This window comes from Nomascus leucogenys, chromosome 22a (assembly GCF_006542625.1).
Source record: "Nomascus leucogenys isolate Asia chromosome 22a, Asia_NLE_v1, whole genome shotgun sequence".
Taxonomy (NCBI): Eukaryota; Metazoa; Chordata; class Mammalia; order Primates; family Hylobatidae; genus Nomascus; species Nomascus leucogenys.
In genome coordinates this window covers 139,729,696-139,749,641 of record NC_044402.1, presented here as the reverse complement: position 1 = coordinate 139,749,641, position 19,946 = coordinate 139,729,696, and the positions used below count along the sequence as shown (strand labels likewise).

General features: G+C 45.3%; 1 protein-coding gene across 3 annotated transcripts in view; it reads left to right on the top strand.

Annotated features, from left to right (window-relative positions):
- HDAC4 (histone deacetylase 4) overlaps positions 1-19,946 on the top strand; it is a 354,090-nt gene that overhangs the window by 46,472 nt on the left and 287,672 nt on the right. The window lies entirely within an intron of this gene.

Sequence of the window (19,946 nt, the reverse complement as noted above, 5' to 3'; positions counted from 1 at the left end):
AGAGCTGGTTTCTTGTCCAGTGTCTTCGTTGTTTCATGAGGGGTTGTGTGAGGGGTGGGAGTGCTCCTCCAACTGGGCGTCTAGGCTGTCTGGGAAGAAGCTCATGTCCCCACTCAGGTCGTGGCCACGGTTGTTCCTGGTGTTTGAGTGCCTCTGTGAGGGGCTGTGATAAGCATTTTACAAGCATTTAGTACAGCCCCAGATCATCTCAGGCCTAGAGGGAAGAAGTAACTTGCCTGAGGTCACAGAGCTGGCAGGTGGGGGACCCATGTGATTGGGAAGCAAGGCTGTCCTGCTCTGGGCTTCAGAAGCATGTCATGGGCCCATCCATTTATGACTTCATACTTTCCGTCCTTGGAAAGTCACCGAGCGTGCGCCATAATGAAACCTCGAGGCCTGCCGCCGACCTGCCTGAGTTTGGGGCTCCTGCAGAGCCACTCCTGTGCTGCCCAGCCTCCTGCCGCTTCCAGCGCACCATGGCCTTCAAGGGCACTTAGCCATCGACTTCTGTCTTGCGTCCACATGAGAGAGAAGACGGTGGCCACTGGACAGATGCTTGGACAGGCACCTGAGGCTCTGTTAGCCTTGGCTCTGGGTCCAGCTGCTTAGAGCAGAGGCAGAGAGGCTCAGGGTCTGTCTGGGTCATTCTCTTTGAGATTGCCCGGAACGCTTACACACATCTTTCCCTGGGTGGAATCGGCTTTGTCTGAAAATTCCAGAGGGCAAGATTCCAGGTTTTTTTAGATATGAAAGTTTTATTGAGTTAAATTGTTTATGTATTGACTGATGTAAAGAAATGGTTTATGATCATTCCAAGACAAAATTACGTGCTATGGATCAAAGTGTCTAAATAGACATTGAATGGAGCTGGCTCTCTCCCTCCTGCACTGGGCTGCTGTTGGGTGAGAGTGTATCTTTTTTCTGTGTCTAACATAGTGTTATGTGTGTGAGCATTTTCATAGAGTATAATTCTATAGGCAGGGCCCTGTGTTTTACGTTCTGTCCATTTTAATGGGCTATAAGCATCTTTTGGTATCAGTATGTGTGCAAATATAACTTGCTCTTTTTGATACCTTGCGAATGGATATTTATGTGGTTGTAGCAGTGTTTATACCAATTCCAAATTGGCATCAAACAATTATTATACATATATTTTGTAAACTTCTAAGTATCACTACTAGACAAATTCCAGGAAGTGGAAGCTGGGTCAGTGGGCCCATGCACTTTAAACATCATTAGGTTCACTGTCAAATTGCTCCAGAAGCCTCGTTCCAACTGATCTTCCTAATTCCAGTATAAGAGGATGCATATTTTTCATTTGTGCTGTACCAGCACTGGGTAGGTTCAGTCTCTTTCATTTTTGTCAGTGTGCTAGGGGAAAATTATTGTTTGAGTTCACTTGATTATTTTAATGGGGGTGCATATTTTTGTATGACTTGGTGTACACATAATCATAATTTGTACGTGCTCTGCAGGCATTTGAAGAGAAAGTATGCTCTTAGGATTTTGTTTTAGTCTAAAGACGTCTATATGTATATATCAATATCGTATTTAAAGTTCTTGGCCGGGTGCGGAGGCCCACACCTGTAATCCCAGCACTTTGGAAGGTCAGGGTGTGCAGATCACAAGGTCAAGAGATCGAGACCATTCTGGCCAACATGGTGAAACCCCATCTCTACTAAAAATACAAAGATTAGCTGGGCGTGGTGGCGTGCGCCTGTAGTCCCAGCTACCCGGGAGGCTCAGGCAGGATAATCGTTTGAACCCGGGAGGCAGAGGTTGCAGTGAGCTGAGATCACACCACTGTACTTCAGCCTGGCAGCAGAGCGAGACTCCGTCTCAAAACAAAAGTTCTCTCATTTCTATGTATTTTATTTATATGTAGGAGGATATGTATGCCTTCTTTACATGTTATTTTATTTATATATTAACTCAGTTATTTAAATCAGTATAGCTTTACTTATTTTTTTCTGTCTGCTTGATTTCTTGGAAAAGTGTATTTTTCTACTGTGATTATAGTTTTATAATATTCTTTTTACATTAATAACCATTTTTTGCTTTATATAGTTCAGTGTTTTTTTTTAAAGCTTAAAAATTAATGACTATTCTTTTGGTAGATCAGGTCTCTTATCAAAATACAATATATTTCTCTTTGTTTAATGTTTCTTTGACCAACAGCTTATAGTGTTTCATGAGGTATTTCTGCCCTTGGTTTCTTTTGGCTAACAAATATTTCTCCATCCATTTGTCCCTAACCTTTTCAGGCCGGGTTCTTTGAGGCTCAGCTCTGGAAACCGCGGGGTGCTGGGTTTGTTTGGCCTTTTCTGTGGGAATTTCAGCCGCTGCGGTTCAGTTTGATCACCGGCCTGCCCGGGCCTGTCCTGCCCCCGGGAGTTGGGTTGTGTGCGCCTTATTGCCACCCACGACCTCTCCATTCTCTCTCTCAGTGGGTCGGAGGCTGAAGACAGGCCGCACTGGTGAGGGCAGGGCTGCCCCTTGGCCCAGCCAATTCTCTGCTCTCCATCTGTGGAGGGGGTGCAGCTGGGGTGGTTTGCCTGGGGCCTGAAGTCCGCTGGCTGCCTCCTCTGCCCTGTCCACTATCATCTTTCCCTGCTGTGTCTGCCCTTCCGCCCAGAGGTCCCTTGGGAGGCAGGACCCCTCGTGCCCAACACGCGCGTGCCACCACCTACACACACTAGCTGGTGGCCCAGCGGCCTCTGCCCACGTCTCAGGCGGGGGATGGGGCTTGCCCAGAACTGTGCCCTCCCTCCTGGGCGAGGCCCACTCGCTTGTGTGGCTTCCCCAGCAGCTCCATGCCCAGAGATGTCTAGTTTCGGGAGGCTTCTCTGTGTTTCTTGACAGCTGATGCACCTGCCCGCGCGCTCCCAGGCATTGCTGGAAGTGCTTTCCAATCCTACTTTTCATCATTTTAGTGGGTTTTGGGAGGAAGAGAAATCATTAATACTAAAGGATTCAGTCTGCTCTCTTGAGCGGGAAATTTCTAGGTGTGTCAGAGCACAGCCACTGTACCGCTGTCCCTTTTCCTTGAGCCAAGGAGCCGGGTCCTGGGCTGCCTTGCCATCACCAGGCAACATGGTGCTCGGGGCCTGCCTGGCTGCACCTCCCCTCCCTCCATGTGTCTCTCATGCCGTCCTCTGCTGGCTGGCCCCGTCCTTTGCCCTGCCCACCCGGCTCACTCTTGCCTGCCTGGCTTACCCTTGCCTGCCCATCTGGCATGGGGGCTCTGCTCCTGTGTGGCCTGGTGTGGGTGCCCGTGCCGCCCCTCAATCCCTGGGCAGGCCGGGCTGGGGGAGTCCAGCCGCCCGTGGGCCCCTTCTCACATTTGTCATGTGACTTGGCTTTGCCCTGCTGATGAAGTGCCCTTCTAGTGCAGTGTGTATGGCTTTCCTCTCCTGTGTTCTGTGAAAGTCCTCTGCTGCTGGGTGAGTTTTGTGTTATGGTTTTATTGCTGTTCCTGCTGAACTTTGCCAGAGCCAGGCCCTGGTTCTCTGACGTCAAAGCTGCTTAACTGTTGGGATTTTATTGCTCTAAATAACGATTTCTAATGATGTGAGCGGCCTGAGGAAAGAACCTGGATTGACTTAGCCTGGAAGAGCTCTCCTTTGAAAGGAGGCCCTGGAGCCTTACGCCCCTTGCCCGGCCAGCCCTCCACACCCTCCCTGAGGGGATGCGCTGTGGCAGGGCAGGATGCGTTTGTCAGGGCACAGAGCCTCTGCCTTGAAGCCAGAGTCCCCGGCATGAAACCCGGAGTGTGGACGGGAAGCCCACAGGGGCCTGCTGGCAGGACAAACCAAGCCTCCTTTTTTCTCCCATTCCCTTGTTTTCTTCCAAGGACAGTTCCCCAAGTAACTGTCCTTGTCTTTCCTTGTGGTTAAGGGCTTAGGATACTGGTGACTTGACTGGCCAGCAGGAAAGGCAGACGTTGTTACTTGGCCACCCACTTAACACTACCCCGTCCCTCCAGTGTCATTTACTTTCCCTTCCGGAGTGTTCGTGCCTAGAGAAAGTCTTGCCCAGAAATGTTCTCAGCGTCGAGGAGCCCGCAGTGGATTTGCTGGGACGTGTCTGTGGTCGCCGGGATGGTGCTCTCGATAGGAAGCTGGTTGAGCAGGCAGTGGCCGGTAACTTGAGCATCCTCTCGCTCCTGGAATCTTGGTGCGAGGTATGGATAATGTTTAGTTCAAAACAAAATAAGTGTCCGGGCGCGGTGGCTCAAACCTGTAATCCTGGTACTTTGAGAGGCTGAGGTGGGCAGATCATTTGAGGTCAGGAGTTCGCGACCAGCCTGGTCAGCATGGTGAAACCCCGTCTCTACTAAAAATACAAAAATTAGCCAGGCGCGGTGGCACGTGCCTGTAGTCCCAGCGGCTCGGGAGGCTGAGACAGGAGAATCACTTGAATCCGGGAGGCGAGGTTGCAGTGAGCCGAGATTGTGCCACTGCACTGTAGCCTGGCCGACAGAGCAAGACTGTTGTCTCAAAACAACAAAAAAAAGATTTTGCGGGAAACTTGTGTAATTTAAGATCAGTGTTTTAATTTGGGCCATTCTATGATTTCTTAGTATTCTGTTCAGTCTGAGCTACCCCCATCCACATAAAAGCAGCTAAAAAGTCTCTGTCAACAATAACTTGGTGATGAGTGAGTTCATGGTAATCCAATTGCTTCAAACCACTGTTGAGTGTTAATCCTGTGAGTCCAGGGAGAAGGCTGTCCTCTGGGGTTGCTTCCAGTCCTCATGTTCTGCTCTAACTTTATTTGATCTTGAATCTGTTTATTTTAACCATTGTGGCCGCCAAGATTATTATATTTTAATACATAAATGATCTCATAAAGATGCATTTTTATGGCATTTAAATAATGCCCTGCAATGGTTGAATGTTTCAGGAATACCGCATAGTGTCTGTGTGTGTGTGTGTTAGAGTGTGTGTTAGAGTGTGTATATGTTTTAGACAGGTCGTATGCATGTGAATCAGGGTGTGTGTGTGTTAGGGTGTGTGCATGTGATGGGGTGTGTGTTTTAGACAGGGTGTGTGTGTTAGGGTGCATGTGTGTTTTAGACACAATGTGTATGTGTTAGAGTGTGTGTGTTTTAGACAGGGTGTTTGTGTGTGAGACAGGGTGTGTGTGTTAGGGTGTGTGTGTTTTAGATAGGGTGTGTGTGTGAGACAGGGCGTGTGTGTTAGGGGGTGTGTTTGTGTTTTAGACAGGGTGTGTGTGTGTGTTAGGGTGTACATGTGTTTTAGACACGGTGTGTTTATGAGTTAGGGTGTGTGTGTGTTTTAGACAGGGTGTGTCTGTGTTAGGGTGTACATGTGTTTTAGACACGATGTGTTTATGAGTTAGGGTGTGTGTGTGTGTTTTAGAGTATGCGTGTGGGGGTGTTTGTGTGTGTGTTAGGGTGTGTGTTCAGGCATGGTGTGTGTGTCAGGGTGTGTGTTTTACAGTGTGTTAGGGTGTGTGTGTGTTAGGGTGTGTGTGTTTTAGACTGTATGTATTAAGGTGTGGGTGTGTTTTAGACACGGTGTGTGTGAAGGTGTGTGTATGTGTGTTTTAGACGGGTGTGTGTATTTTGGTCTGTGTGCGTGTGTGTGTTGGGGTGTGTTTGTGTTTTAGGGTGTGGTATGTGTGTTAGGGTGCGTGTGTCTTAGACTGTGTTAAAGTATGGGTGTATGTTTTAGACAGTATGTGTGTGTTAAGGTATGTATGTGTGTTTTAGACAGGGTGTGTGTGTCCTAGACTGTGTGTTAAAGTATGGGTGTGTGTTCTAGCCAGGATGTGTGTGTGTTAAGGTGTGTGTATGTGTGTTTTAGACGGGTGTGTGTGTTTTGGTCTGTGTATGTGCATGTGTGTGTTAGGGTGTGTCTGTGTGTTTTAGGGTGTGGTATGTATGTTAGGTTGTGTGTCTTAGACTGTGTGTTAAAGTGTGGGTGTGTGTTTTAGACAGGATATGTGTGTGTTAAGGTATGTATGTGTGTTTTAGACAGGGTGTGTGTGTTTTAGACGGTGTATGTGTGTTGGGTGAGTGCATGTGTGAGACGGGGGTGTGTGTGTTTCAGATGGTGTGTATGTGTGTTAGGGTGTGTGTGTGTTGGGTGAGTGCATGTGTGAGACGGGTGTGTGTGTTTCAGATGGTGTGTATGTGTGTTAGGGTGTGTGTGTGTGTTGGGTGAGTGCATGTGTGAGACGGGTGTGTGTGTTTCAGATGGTGTGTATGTGTGTTAGGATGTGTGTGTGTTTGAGTGAGTGCAAGTGTGTGAGACGGGTGTGTGTGTTTTTAGATGGTGTGTATGTGTGTTAGGGTGTGTGTGTGTGTTAGGGTGAGTGCGTGTGTGTGAGACGGGGGTGTATGTGTTTTAGACGGTGTGTATGTGTGTTAAGGTGTGTGTGTGTGTTAGGGTGAGTGCATGTGAGACGGGGGTATGTGTGTTTTAGACAGCGAGTGTGTGTGTTTTTTAGATAGGGTTGAGAGTGTTGTTTTACACAGGGTGTGTGTTAGGGTGTGTGTATGTATGTGTGTGTGTTAGGGTGTCCGAGTGTGTGTGTTGGGTGTGTGTGTGTGTTAGGGTCTTGCTGTCGCCCAGGCTGGAGTGTGGTGGTATGCACCGCAGCCTCAGCTTCCTGGGCTTCAGCCATCCTCCCACCTCAGGCTCCCTAGTAGCTGGGACCACCTCTGGCATGCACCTCTGCATGCCATCACGCCCAGCTAATTTTTAAAATTTTTTGTGGAGACTGAGTCTCACCATGTTGTCCAGGCTGGTCTCCAACTCCTGAACTCAAGCAATCCTGCCCCCCTCGGCCTCCCAAAGTGCTGGATTACAGGTATGAGCGATTGTATCCAGCCAGGAGTACTACAAAGTTTTAAGGGGCAGAAAAGGAATTTTGAAGATCTGCAATTAACCCAAGACCTTGATTCTGAGCTTCTGGTGACAGGTGGGTTACAGACTCTGAGCATGGCCCTTGCTCAGAAACAAGGTGGCGGGAGGTAATGAGAAAGCCTGGGAGCTGAGAGTGGCTTTGCGGGAGGCCCAAGAGGGCTCGCAGGAGGAGGGGGTGTGTAGGCAGCAGGTGCAGCCAGCTGGCAGGAGTCCAGGGGAGCTTGGACAAGGTGGCAGGGCCTGAGAGCACGCTTGGTGCCAGCTGGAGAAGAGCTTGTTCATGGTCCCTGCAGTGGGCAGCCCCGGGGGTTCTGGAGAGGAGGGAGTGAGACTGAACCCCGAGAACATGGGAGAGTAGACCAGCCCTATGTCAACTGGAGGTTTTAGAGAAGGACAGCAGAAATGCCTGGATAGTTCCGGCTGATGTTGGGGTGGGAGATGCTTTTGATCACCATGTACTGCTTGCTTCCGCTTTCTAAAGGCAAGGTTTCAAAAATACTTGTGTACGTTTTCTGACGCACAGCACCGCCTGTCTGAATGTGCATCCTCCCAGCTACCCGGCATGGGGCGTCTGCAGCTCTCAGATTGTCACTAGCCTGGATTCTCCATGCCATCATTATCTGGGATCTTAATCAGTCAAGGTTTGTTCTGGAAATCATGTAGACATAAGGACTTATTTTTCAACCTCCTTTTTTTTTTGATCCTCAAATTGTGTTTTGTCTTTTAAAAATCACGAGTACTCAGTCATTATGAAGAGCTCAGAAAATTCACTGTCAATGGAGCATTGATGGTTTGTTTTGGCAATTCTCTGAAAATTCTTACATAGTTTGTGGAACATTTGCATTTGTGTCCCTTTTTCAAAGCCACTATTGTAGAAATGCAAATTTCTGAGTTCTGAGATGCTGAATGTTGGATGATTAATGATATTGAAATTTAAGAATGAACTCCCGGTATGTATTTGACATAGAAAACTCGGTGTGAGAATCATTAGAAACCATTGAGCACAGCTTGGTGGGGAACAGAAAGGCTGTGATTGAGGCACCCGGCGGTGGGGGCAGGTCGCACGTGGACAGGTGTGCAGGTGCGTGGCTGCCTCCGGGTGCGGGGCTGTGTGAGGCAGGAGCTACTGCCGTCAAAGGTCTGGTTCTACTTGACCATAGGTGTTCAAAACTCATCATAATAATACATCAGCCTTGATGACTTGCTTTGCTCAGTCAACCCCACTGCGCGTTTAAGAGAACGAAATGAACAGCAGGTTTGTTCTGAGTTTTGCTTGCTGCTACTTCATTTGTGCTTGCATATAGCCTGTGACGTGAGCTGGACATGTTATTTCTGTTTTGTAGATGAGGAAACCAGTGTTACTGCTATCAAGTGCTTAGGTAGGCTGAGGCTGGGCAGCACATCAGAGGCCAATCTGGCACCACTAGAATCGGTCACCTTCCCTCAAGGAATGTGCGCCTCTCTGCGGCAGAACGCTGGGTGCCTGGGACCTGAGAGGCATTGAGCCTCTCTGCTTGTGTGAGCTCCCTGGCCAGGGCAGGCAGGGCAGCAGGCACCCTGGTCCAGTGTGGTTCATGCCACGAGAGGGTTGGGCTGGCCATGGAAGCCCCCTGAGGGATGTGGAGGCCAAGGGAGGCTGTGTCCCCTAGAAAGGAGCTGAGGCTGAAACAGCCCTGCGAGGAGGGTTGGTGGGCCTCCCGCAGGTCCTGCCCCGCCGGCTGGGGCCCTGTCCTGCAACACAGGCTTTTTTGTGTCACAGCTGGTTTCAACGAGCATGGGTTTTGCCATCAGGGAACTTTATTTGTCCTTCCTCTGTCTTTTTGTGAACTTTCTCTGAGCTCTCTTTGCCAGTCCTTAGAATGTTGGGACTGAAGGAGTGACTGGGTGATTGGCATAACCAAGCGAACTCTGAGATTTGGGCTGAAACTTTAATGTTGTGGCCACTTAGCATCCTTCTCTTAGTTTATTTCATGAGAACATGGCAAAAAATGGGCACTTTGGGGAAAATTAAAATGAAAATTACAGTTAATTTTAACAAATTAAAATTAAGACAAAAATCAACTGAGGCATATACCTAAACTTTTTTGAATTATATCTGGCCTGAGCTTTTAAACTGGTTTGCTTTCAGCCACCTAATCAGTCAGACGCTGGGAGTGCTGGCCCTTCAGGAGTAATACGCAGTGGTGGGGACGGAGGCCTTGGGGCGTTATTTTCATGTTTGCTTCTCTCTCCTTCCCCCTTTTAGGAAAACAAATACAAATAGAAAAGATAAATTCTGCCTCTCAGGGAGCTAGGCACAGCTGATTTGGAGACCAAAGCACATAGCCAGGCCTTCGGGAGCCCCCTTGACAGTGTAGGTGGCTGTTTCCCTCCAAGACGACGCTGGGCCTGCGGGCTTTTGGTTGTCTGTGAGGGTCCTGAGCCCGGCTGGCTCGTGGTGGCTTTGTTCTCACTGGACCCCAGGCTCCCTCGTCTCCCTCAGCCCTCACTGTACTCTCCTCCATCTCTGCCCAGTGTCCCCTTGCTGCCTTTCCTTCAGTGCTACAACCCGGACTCAGGACCCAGTGTGGTTCCGTGCTGACAGGCAGCTGTAGAGCTGTTGGGATATTACCTTGAAACACAGTGTTCAGGATGACTATCATTTCCTAGCTTTCGCTAAGACTCTGTACTTTCAAAAGGAGGAGTAAAACTTATTGTAACATATTTGTTTTTTACAAAATACAGAAATGACCTAAATGTACTTATTTTTGTTCCATTTGAAATAACATTTATAAAGAATTAGGAAAAGTTGGTCTACGTGTCTTAGTGTTCATTATTTAGTGATGGTCATTAACTGGGGGAGTTTTTTCTTTTCTGTATACAACTACATTCTCAAAGGTTCAAATTAGCTCTTTGAGTTTGTATTCACTTGAGATGTCAGGACTTGTTATTGTGAAGCCATTGTCTTCAGAGCCTTTCCCTAAAAGCCTCTGATTGTGAGTGGGGCCAGTTTTTTCTTTTTTTTTTTTTAATTTTAAATTTTAAAATGCTTACACCATTTTCTTAGAAGATTGCTTCCATAATCTGGTTGTTTAGGTGATGTCTTTGTTCGTTCAGCCTGCTATCATAAAATACCGTAGGGTGGATGATATGTAAATAACAGAAATTTTTTGCTCACAGTTCTGGGGGCTGGGAAGTCCAAGATCAAGGTGCCAGCGGACTTGGTGTCTGGTGAGGGCTGCTCTCTGCTTCACAGATGGTGCCTTCTTGCTGTGTCCTCACCTGTTGGAAGGGGTGAGGGGTCTCACTTGAACCTCTTTAAGAAGGGCACTAACCCTATTCCTGAGAGTCCATAACTTAATCACTCCCCAGAGGCCCCACCTCTTAATACTGTCACATTGGGTATTAGATTTTAACACATGAATTTTGGGGGGGACGCCAACATTCAGACCACAGCAGCTGCTAAAGCCAAGAGAATACCTTTCATTATAAGAGCTAATGGTTTTCTTTCAATTAGTTTGCATTCATAGCCAAGGGTATTCCTTTTTAAATACCTGTGAGTTTTCCTAGGAAATATGTAGAAATTGGATGTTCATTAACACTGTGTTTCTCAGTGACTTGTTGATTCAGTAGGGTTTGTGAAATGCTGTTGGAGTTTCAGGCAAGGATGTGGAGTCTGTTCTGAGCGCTCTTAGGGTTTCCATGTGTTGTCCTGAAAGCCTTTCTCACCTCTTCGCATCTAGGGTAAGGCTGTTTTGAGGGGAAGTTCCTCCCTCCCTGTTAGATAGTGTGATGCAGAATTCTTGACGCTCTTCATTTTCACATGGACTGAATCCAAATCAGGTGGGGCTGATTCTTCCAGCCCTGTCTCCTCATCCCGGTCTGACACTACACAACACAAACCTTCCTGCCGCAGGCTCACCGAGGTGATGCCTGGCCCTGTCTTTGCCTGAACACCTGCAGTCTCGATGTGGCTGTGCAGGAGTGAAGGCGGCCTTCGCCCCACATCTCTCTCTCATGTGCTTCCATAGCACTGCCTTGTTTTTGTGAAAGGATCGGGGAGGGAGGAAGGCAAGGTTAATTTTTTCTTTCTGATGTACTAGTGGATAAAAAGAGTTTTAGAACATTTGAGGAGGCCCTAGGGGAAACTGGAGACATGGAAAGCAGAGGTTTTCCTTGGTAAACCAGAGAGATGAGGAGTTTTAGTTTTTGTAGTGCCTGATGCATTGTGCGTGTTTAAAGCCGAGTCCTTGATGGTAATGGTGGCTCTGATGATGGTGGGGATGGGAGGTTAGGATCCTCTTAGAGATGTTTAGTGGGTGCTGCAGTGAGCCCAGTTTTCTGAGTGACAGGGACTAGGGTGTGACTGCTAAAGAGGGGGTCAGATCTTCAGTGCCCTTTATCTCTGGTGGGCTTCTCATCCTTGGTCTTGCAGCATCAGGATGGGGCCAGGGTGCCTGGCCTGGAGGGGTGGACTTGGGCCAAGGACTGCAGGGCACAGATGTCCTCTCAGTGTGGCCCTCAGCACGGGGAGCCCTGTGGCCTTGAAGCAGATGCTTCATTCGAGGCAGGTGGTTCTTTTCTGAATACAGACATACACATGAGCATCCCCAAAGGCTGTTTTTGAGAGATGGTGTCTGTCTCCATGTCCAGGCTGTTGCAACAGGATGATAAGGTGCAGAGGCCGTCTGACAGCTGGAAGGGTACAGAGGCATCTCTAAGCAACAGCACCGATGGAGGACCCCGCCTGGAAGTGCTGACACCCCACCATGGTCCTCCTCTGTCCCATGCATCCCAGCCTTTAGGAGATGCACCAACAGGCATTTGGGTGGCAGGCTGGAGCTCAGTGGGGCTGCCCCCACTTGGGCCCCTCTGTAGCTTCTGAGAACAGTTGAATTATCTATCTGTTTTCACATCTATCTGTGATTTGGTTCCCTTTTGTTCTTCTCCAGTCTTCGGTAGGATTTGGTAAAACGTAATTTCCTGATGGTTCAGGAAGGCAGGGGTGGGGCTGTGTCCATGCTTGCACAGTCTACTGTGAACAGCTGAGCTCACTGCTCTGTGACTTGCTTGGTGCAGCTGAGGCTCAGGGAAGAGCTGGGGTGTCCTGGGGTGAGGGAGCAGCAGCACCAGCAGGACCCCATGCCCCAGCTGCTGCAGGGACCATCCTGGCCCGAATGTGTTAGAAACTAGGAGGGTATCTGGGGTGGGGACACATCCCGCTCTTGCTTTGTGTTCAGGCCCCCAGCCTTTCTGTCATGACGTCTTGATGTCTCCCTACTCAGCTGCTAGCACTTGTGCTGAGGGAAGCAGTCACAAGGCCCGGTGACGCTGGCCTGAGCATGGATGTGGCTTTCTTGGTTCTTGGCTGCAGTTTCCTTGAACTCTCTGTGGTCTGCAGGACCTGATGCATGAGAATCACATGTGCGGAGGGTGTTTCTTGTGTTTATCAGTGTTTCCATTTCTTTAGAAGTTACATGGATGCTGTTATGAGTGGATTTAATGGACTGATTTGCATGGGTGTGGCCTCAAGGATTGCGTTTTCTAAGGAGATAGTGTTTTTAATGCCTTAGCCAGGAGATTGCAGGGGGCCGCGGGCCACATGTGTGGTTCTCTGGGATGATTCCGCTCTGGAGCTCTGCTAAGAGACGTTATTTCAGACTTTAGTACTATCTTCATGAAAAAAAGAACAACGTAGGTCTCCGTTGAGTTGCTCATGTCACCCGAGAGAGCATGGCTTTGGTGCTCCTCACCCATGTCCAGATCAGAGCATTTAGGCTTCACCTGGGAAATGGGCAGGGGCAGGAGCTGGGAGATCACTGCCCAGGGGTGGCTCTGTGCCCAGGGGTGACCCGGACTGGGCCCACTGTCTCCTGGGGCTGGGGTTGCTTCCTTTCATCAGGCCCTGTTTCTTTAGAAAGATACTGGGCTTTGACTTTTGCTTTCTGGTGGCACCTGGCCCTGCAGCTGATGGAAATTGGCAGAGCAGAGGACTTCACTGGGACGGTGAGCAGTGGGGCGGCCCTGTGTTTACAGGCAACCCCAGACCCTCTTACGATGGAAGGGTAGGGCAGGGCAGCTGGCCTTCACCTGGATAGGAACAGCAGGTGGCTGATGTATCTGAGTTGGTATATTCATTCAGAGACATTGGTTAAAATTACTTGTCAATATAACATCTTTACCATTGTTTTCTTCAAAGCCAGATTCTGTATTTTCTGATTTTATGTAAACTAAATACATAGCTTTCTTAAATACAGATGACCTCTGCCTTCACCGTTTCTTTGGATATCTTTCAAGTCAGTTTTACACACATGCTCTCCGGAAACAGAACTCAGCCAATGGGGAACCGAACCTACGCTTTTGGTAGAATCTCAGCCTTGGGTGGGAGCCTGGAGGCCCTGAGCCCCATGTGACACCTGCTCCGGAATCCTCCACCAGTGGCTTTTGAAATGTGGTTAGTGGCTGGATCTCACTCCTGCCTTGGATGCTTATGGAATCTTCTGGATGGACTGAGCTCAGAATCTCATTGAATACTGTGGTCCTGTCAGTCTAAACTTTGTACATAAAAATCCATGGGAATCTCATAGCAGCTGCTGAGGATTTGGAGAACTCCCTTAGAAAAATAAAAGGAATTTATTTTTTCCTATTTTACATAGTGGATATTTAAATTTTGAACATCAAATGGTAGTTTTGGATTTTAAAAGCTCAGCGTGAATAAACTTTGAGCTCAGATGCAGCTGTTTTTTAGTGTGTCAGTTCTAATAGGTGTCATTTGATGTTTGCACCGGGGGGTTGGACAAAGGTCGGTGTGAGAATCTCAGGGATAACTGGGCTGCTGCAGGGGTCAGACAAGGCCTCCTGTAATAGGGATTTTAGGACACTGATGGAATGAAGGGAAGCAGGAGGAGAGGGTAACAAGTAGAGGCTGCCGCTGCCCCAGTTGTATTAGAGGGTGGTGAGGGAGGTGGTGGAGAGGAAGCTGCATGGGCCTCCAGGAACGCACTGCACTGGCTTTGAGTCGCGAGAGAGGTGCCATGGGAGGTCTAGAAACTGTGCATTTGGGGACTGAGATAAAACATGTCCAGCTGGTGGCACGGACCAAGCCAGCCGGGAGCGGAGTTGTCTCTCTATGCTTGTCTGGAGTACCTGCCTGTGCTCTCTGAGCAGCCTCTGCACCTGGCTGGTGGGCGGGGCTGAGCCTCACTTCCAAGGCCGCAGATTCCCTGGCTTTCGGTGTGCTGGGGGATGCCTTCTGCATGGCCTGGCTTTCCTGGGATTTCCAGACCAGATCCACCTCTTTCTCCCCTTTTTCTTTGTCTTTCTGCCCCCGAAGAGATAGCAGTGTACAAAAACAAGCCAGCATTTCTTGTTCTCTTGCTATTTGCAACTTGTCCCGAGCCTGGACTGGGTCCAGTCCACTCATTTATTCTGCCATGGCCGAGTCTGCAGATCTCAGCCGAAGCCAGTTATCCTGCCTGGCTTGCTGTGTTCCTGGAAAGCTTTGTCACGCACAGCCAGGGGCCACTTTGGGTGCATCCTGTCTCCCCCGTCGCCGTATGTTTGGGAGCAGAAGTTGGCTCTGGTCAGATATGTGGATGTGCTGTTAATTTATCCTCATTCTTGGAAGCAAGTTGGGAGCTCAGAGGAAAGGAAGAGCCACAAAATGTCAAACCCAGCAGCAGCCATCTGACTCGGTTGCTCACCGCTATAATATGTGATTAAGATGGAAGTGTTTGATTTCCGCGCTTGCCAGATTTAGGCCTCATTTTGTTTACTCCCGTGAGTCCTGATTTCTTCCTGTTAGAGAGAGGAAGTTTGCAGTGATAACCGGCTTGCAGTGGGGTTTTCTGTGAATGGAGCTTTTATTGGTGCAATGGGTGGCGTGGGAGTCCCCACCGGTTAGTGGCTTATGCAGGGTGTGAGTTTCTCTCAAAGTGGACGTTTTCCGCCTTCCCAGAGCCAAAGCGTTGATTTTGCCGGTGAGTACAGCTGCGTCTCACGTGCACCTGACAGCAGTGTCTCCGAGCCTTGCCATTTCCTCCACTCCTTCCCTTGGAGCCGTTTGTGTGACAACCTGCTGTTCAGTAAAACCAGTTTAGTGGAGTGGGTGTGTGTTAATTCTAGTCCATGTGTTTAAAAATAAGTTTGTATGATGAGAATGGCACTTTACCCCGTGGTCTTCCTCTTAGTAACTCACAGCCCTAGTCCAACCATGAGAAAAACATCAGACAAATTCCAGTAGCCACGCATCCTACAATCTACTCTTGCCAGGCCCACTCGATATGCCAAGGTCATCAGAAACAAGCATCCTTTGAGAAACTGTCACCACCAGGAGGGATCTCAGGAAATGCGACACCTAAGTGTGATGTGGAATTCCTGGATGGGATCCTGGATGGATCCTGGAATACAGTAAAAGACATTAGTGGGAAACTTCAGGAAATCCTAAACTCTAGAATTTTAGTTAATGACAGTAATGTCAGTATTGGTTCCCAATTGTGACTAACATACCGTAGTAAGGCAGGATGCTAATAATAGCGGGGAATGTGCAGGTGGTATTGGTAGGGTATATGGCAGCTCTCTCTACGGTCTACTCAAGTTTTAATAAAATTTGTCAAGAATTTAAAGTTCACAAAATGAAGTACATTTACAGATAGTCTCTTTTGCTTAATGTTTGTTCATGAATGGGTGTATACTGTAGTTACTTGAGCACCTAGCTTTTACAGTTTTTCCTTTGGGGACTCTTTTTTTATGGTTGTGCATGGATGTGATAGAGTAACTTAACAAGTCATTATTGGTGGACAGGGAGTTTGTTTTCAGCCTTTCCATTGTTGTTATTATAAATATGTAGACTTGAGGAGCGCCCATGTCTAAGTGAACTTTTTAACTGAGGTATCATAGGCATCCAGGAAGGTGCAAGAATCATGACTGCTTAGCTTGATGAACTCTCCCAAAAGGAAGATGCCTGTAACTGCTACCCAGATTGCGAAATGGGACATCCCAGTACCCAGAAGCCCCGTATGTGTCCTCTCTCAGTTACTGTACCCTCACTCTCACACCCTCTAGATACCACTTTCTCTAGCTTCTAACATGAGTTTCTCCTGGTTTTGAACGTCATATAAATCACATAATACTTATTCTTATTGTCTGGATTATTTCACTTGACAATATGTTAGATTTATTGATATTGTGGCTTGTAGTAGTTTCTTCATTTAATGGGTATATAATATTTCATTGTATGAATATATCACAAATTATTTATTGGTTCAGTTGCTGATGACATTTTGGTGGTTTCCAGTTTGGAATTAAGTATAATGCTACTGTAACATTCTTGTATATTTCAATTGGTTCATATAAGTATGCATTTCTTTTGATAAGGTGTATGTGTGCCAAACAGTTCTTCAAATTGATTGTACCAATTTACACTCTGACCTATAGAATGTTGCTCTGTCCTTGCCAATACATGGTACTGTAATTCCTTCTCATTTTAACTATTGTAGTTTCATTTGTATTTCCCAGATTACTAAAAATATTGAATACCTTTTCATACGTGTATTGACCAACTAGATGTCTTCTTTGGTGGAGAAGTTTCTATTCATTTAAGAAATTGGTTTGTCTTTATTTTTCTTACTGAGTTGTAGGAGCTATTTCTATAGACTGGCTATGAGTGAGCTTTTGTTGTTTGTTGCTATTTTCTATCAGTCTGTGTGCTGCGTTTTCCCTTTCTTAATGGTGTTTTTTTTTTTTTTGCTGAACAGATGCTCTTAATTTTAATAGTCCAATTTAATAGTTTTATCTATGCCTATTTGAAGATATTCTATATTATTTTTGATAAACTTCATTGTTCTATCACTCATTTAGATCTATGATTCACTGGGAATTTTTTTTTTTTTAATATGGTGTGAGGTAGGGATTGAGAGTTACTTTTCCATTTGGAAATTCAGTTGGCCTAACAGTATTTATTTAAAAGAGTCATCCTTTCTTCTCTGCTATCCAATGCAACTTTGTCATAAGTGAAATAAATTATATAAATGGATCTGTTTTTGCACTTTATTCTAGTTCATTGGTCTATTTGCATATCTGTGTACCAGTGCAACACTGTCTTAACTAATAGATTTGCAATTAACCATAGTATTTAATAATGTGGGTCTTTCAACTTTTTAAAACTTTTCAAAGCTTGTTTTGGTTCTTTTTAGCCCTTTGCCCTTTGCATTTCCGTATGAATTTTTTTTTTTTTTGAGATGGAGTCTTTCTCTGTCTTCCAGGATGGAGTGCGGTGGCACGATCTCGGCTCACTGCAAGCTCCGCCTCCCGGGTTCACACCATTCTCCTGCCTCAGCCTCCCCAGCAGCTGGGACTACAGGTGCACGCTGCCACGCCCAACTAATTTTTTTGTATTTTTAGTAGAGGGGGGGTTTCACCGTGTTAGCCAGGATGGTCTTGATCTCCTGACCTTGTGATCCACATGCCTTGGCCTCCCAAAGTGCTGGGATTACAGGCATGAGCCACTACGCTTGGCCTCCATATGAATTTTAAAATCAGCTTTTCAATTTCAACAGAATACCTGCTGTGGTCTCAGTTGGGATCCATTGATTTGCAGATGAAATCAGTTTATTAGGAGTCTTCTAATCTACGAATATGCTACGTCTCTCTATTTTTTTCGAGCATCTGTAATTTCTTTTGATCATATTTTGTAATTTTCAGTATAGAGGTCTGTTTTTTTTGTTTGTTTGTTTGTTTTGAGATGGAGTCTTGCTCTACTGCCCAGGCTGGAGTCCAGTGGCACAATCTCAACTCCCTGCAACGTCCACCTCCCAGGCTCAAGCAGTTCTCGTGCCTTAGCCTCCTGAGTACCTGGGATTACAGGCACATGCCACCATGCCTGGCTAATTTTTTCTATTTTTTGTAGAGATGGGGCTTCACCATGTTGATCAGGCTGGTCTCGAACTCCTGACCTCAAGCAATCCGTCCACCTCAGCCTCCCAAAGTGCTGGGATTACAGGCATGGGCCACTGTGCCTGGCCTAGGGGTCTTTTATTTCTTTTGTTAGATTTACTTCTAGGTTTTTGGTGAGTTGGGGGGTTATGCTGTTTTGTTTTTGAAATTTTATTTTTGTAATGTTTAGAAGCACAATTAATTTTTGTATATTTATCATGTCTCCAGATACCTTGCACAGTGTTTATTATTATACTAGTTATCTATATATTCTTTTGGGTTTTTAATGCATATTGTCTATGGATGGTGAATGTTTCATTTCTTATTTGCTAATTTTTAAAACTTTATGTCTTTCTTGCTTTGCTGCACTGCCTAGGACCTTCAATCAAATAGTAATAGTAGGCATCTATATCAGTTGTTGGTAGTAGTAGGCATCTATGTCTTATTCTAATATCAAGAGAAAAATTTTTAGTATTTCATCATTATATATAAAATTTGCTATAAGTTCTGTGTAGTCTATGAGATTAATGCAGTTTACTTTTGTTCTTGGTTTGCTGAGTTTTTCTGATAAGCAAGTGTTAAAATATTAGATGGAGTCATGTGAAATTGCAGATATTTGATCTTTTTCCATCTACAAAAAATGGTATTTTCATTTGGTTCAACTTAATATATTAGACTTTTTCTGCATCTGTTAATAGTCTTACGCTTTTTTCTTTATTTTATTGTGTTGAATTTTCTGATTGACTTGAATGTTAAGTCAACCTTACACTTCTGTAATAATTATTATAATGTGTTATTCTTTTTATATACTCTTGAATTTACATTGCTTATAGTCAAATTAATTTTTACATCTAAAGATATGAATGAGATTGACATGTGTTATTTTTTCTTGAAATGCTTTGTCACATTTTAATATTAAAGTTATACTAACCTCTTAAAATGTGAAGTTGCTTTCTTTTTCTATTCCTAGGATTGCCAAAATTTTTCTGTAGAGAGTCAGTAAAGACTTCATGCTTTGGGGACCACATATGGTCTCTATTGCACGTGTTTTTCCCTTTTTTCTTTTCTTTTTTTTTTTTTTTAACAACCACTTAATGTAAAATCCCATCTTATTTTTCAGGTTGTATAAAATGAAGCCACAGATTGTACTTGGCCCATGGGCCATAGTTTGCTGGCTCCTGTTTGATTCTCTTGAAGAGTTTATGTAGGAAAGATGCTATTTCTTTCTTAAATTGGGATGGATTTGCTTGTGAAACCTATCTTGGAGTTTTCTTTATGGAAAGATTTGTAAATTACACCCTCAACTGATACAGGACTATTTAGATTTTTAAGATTTTCTTGTGTCAGTTTTTGTGTGTTTAGTTTTTCTTGGAATTTTTTACATTCCATCTGCATGTTCAAATGTATTGAAATAAAGTTGTTTAAATAGCTTCTCATTATCTTTGTAATGACTGTAGGATTTGTAGTGTCATCCCCTTTTAAATTCCTGATATTGTTTATTCTCTCATTTTTCCATCGTTGGACTTGCTAGGAGCTTATTTATTATATTCATATTTTTAAAGAACTGTGTTTGGTTTTCTTGATTTTTTTAAATTGAATTTAAAAAAATAAATTTCTGTTCTTATTGCTATTATTTTTGTTTTTGGGATTTAATTTGCTGGGGTTGTTGTTTTTACTGATTAAGGTAAATATTTAGATCATTGATTTTTTTTTTCAGACTTTCTTCTGTAATCCACGTGCTTAAAACTATGAATTTCCACCTATGTATGGCTTTCGCTAGATTATGTGAGCTTTTTAATGTCATTTTAATTATAATTTGGTTTAGAATATTATCTAGTTTCTTTTTTTGACTCGTGTTAATGCGAAATATATTTCTTAATTTCAATGATTTATGAATTTGCTAGTATTTTGCTTTCATTTTGTTATTGATTTCTAGTTTAATTTCACTGTGGTCACTCATTTTATGTAATTTCAGTTTTTAGAAATTCTTTGAATTTTGCTTTATTGATTATATGGTCAATTTTGTCAACATTTTATGTATACTTGAAGAGAAGAAGTCAGCCGTGGAGATTTGCCAGTTCTACATGTCCATTTAATCAAATTAATCATTGTGTTCAGATCTCCTTTACTAATTTTACT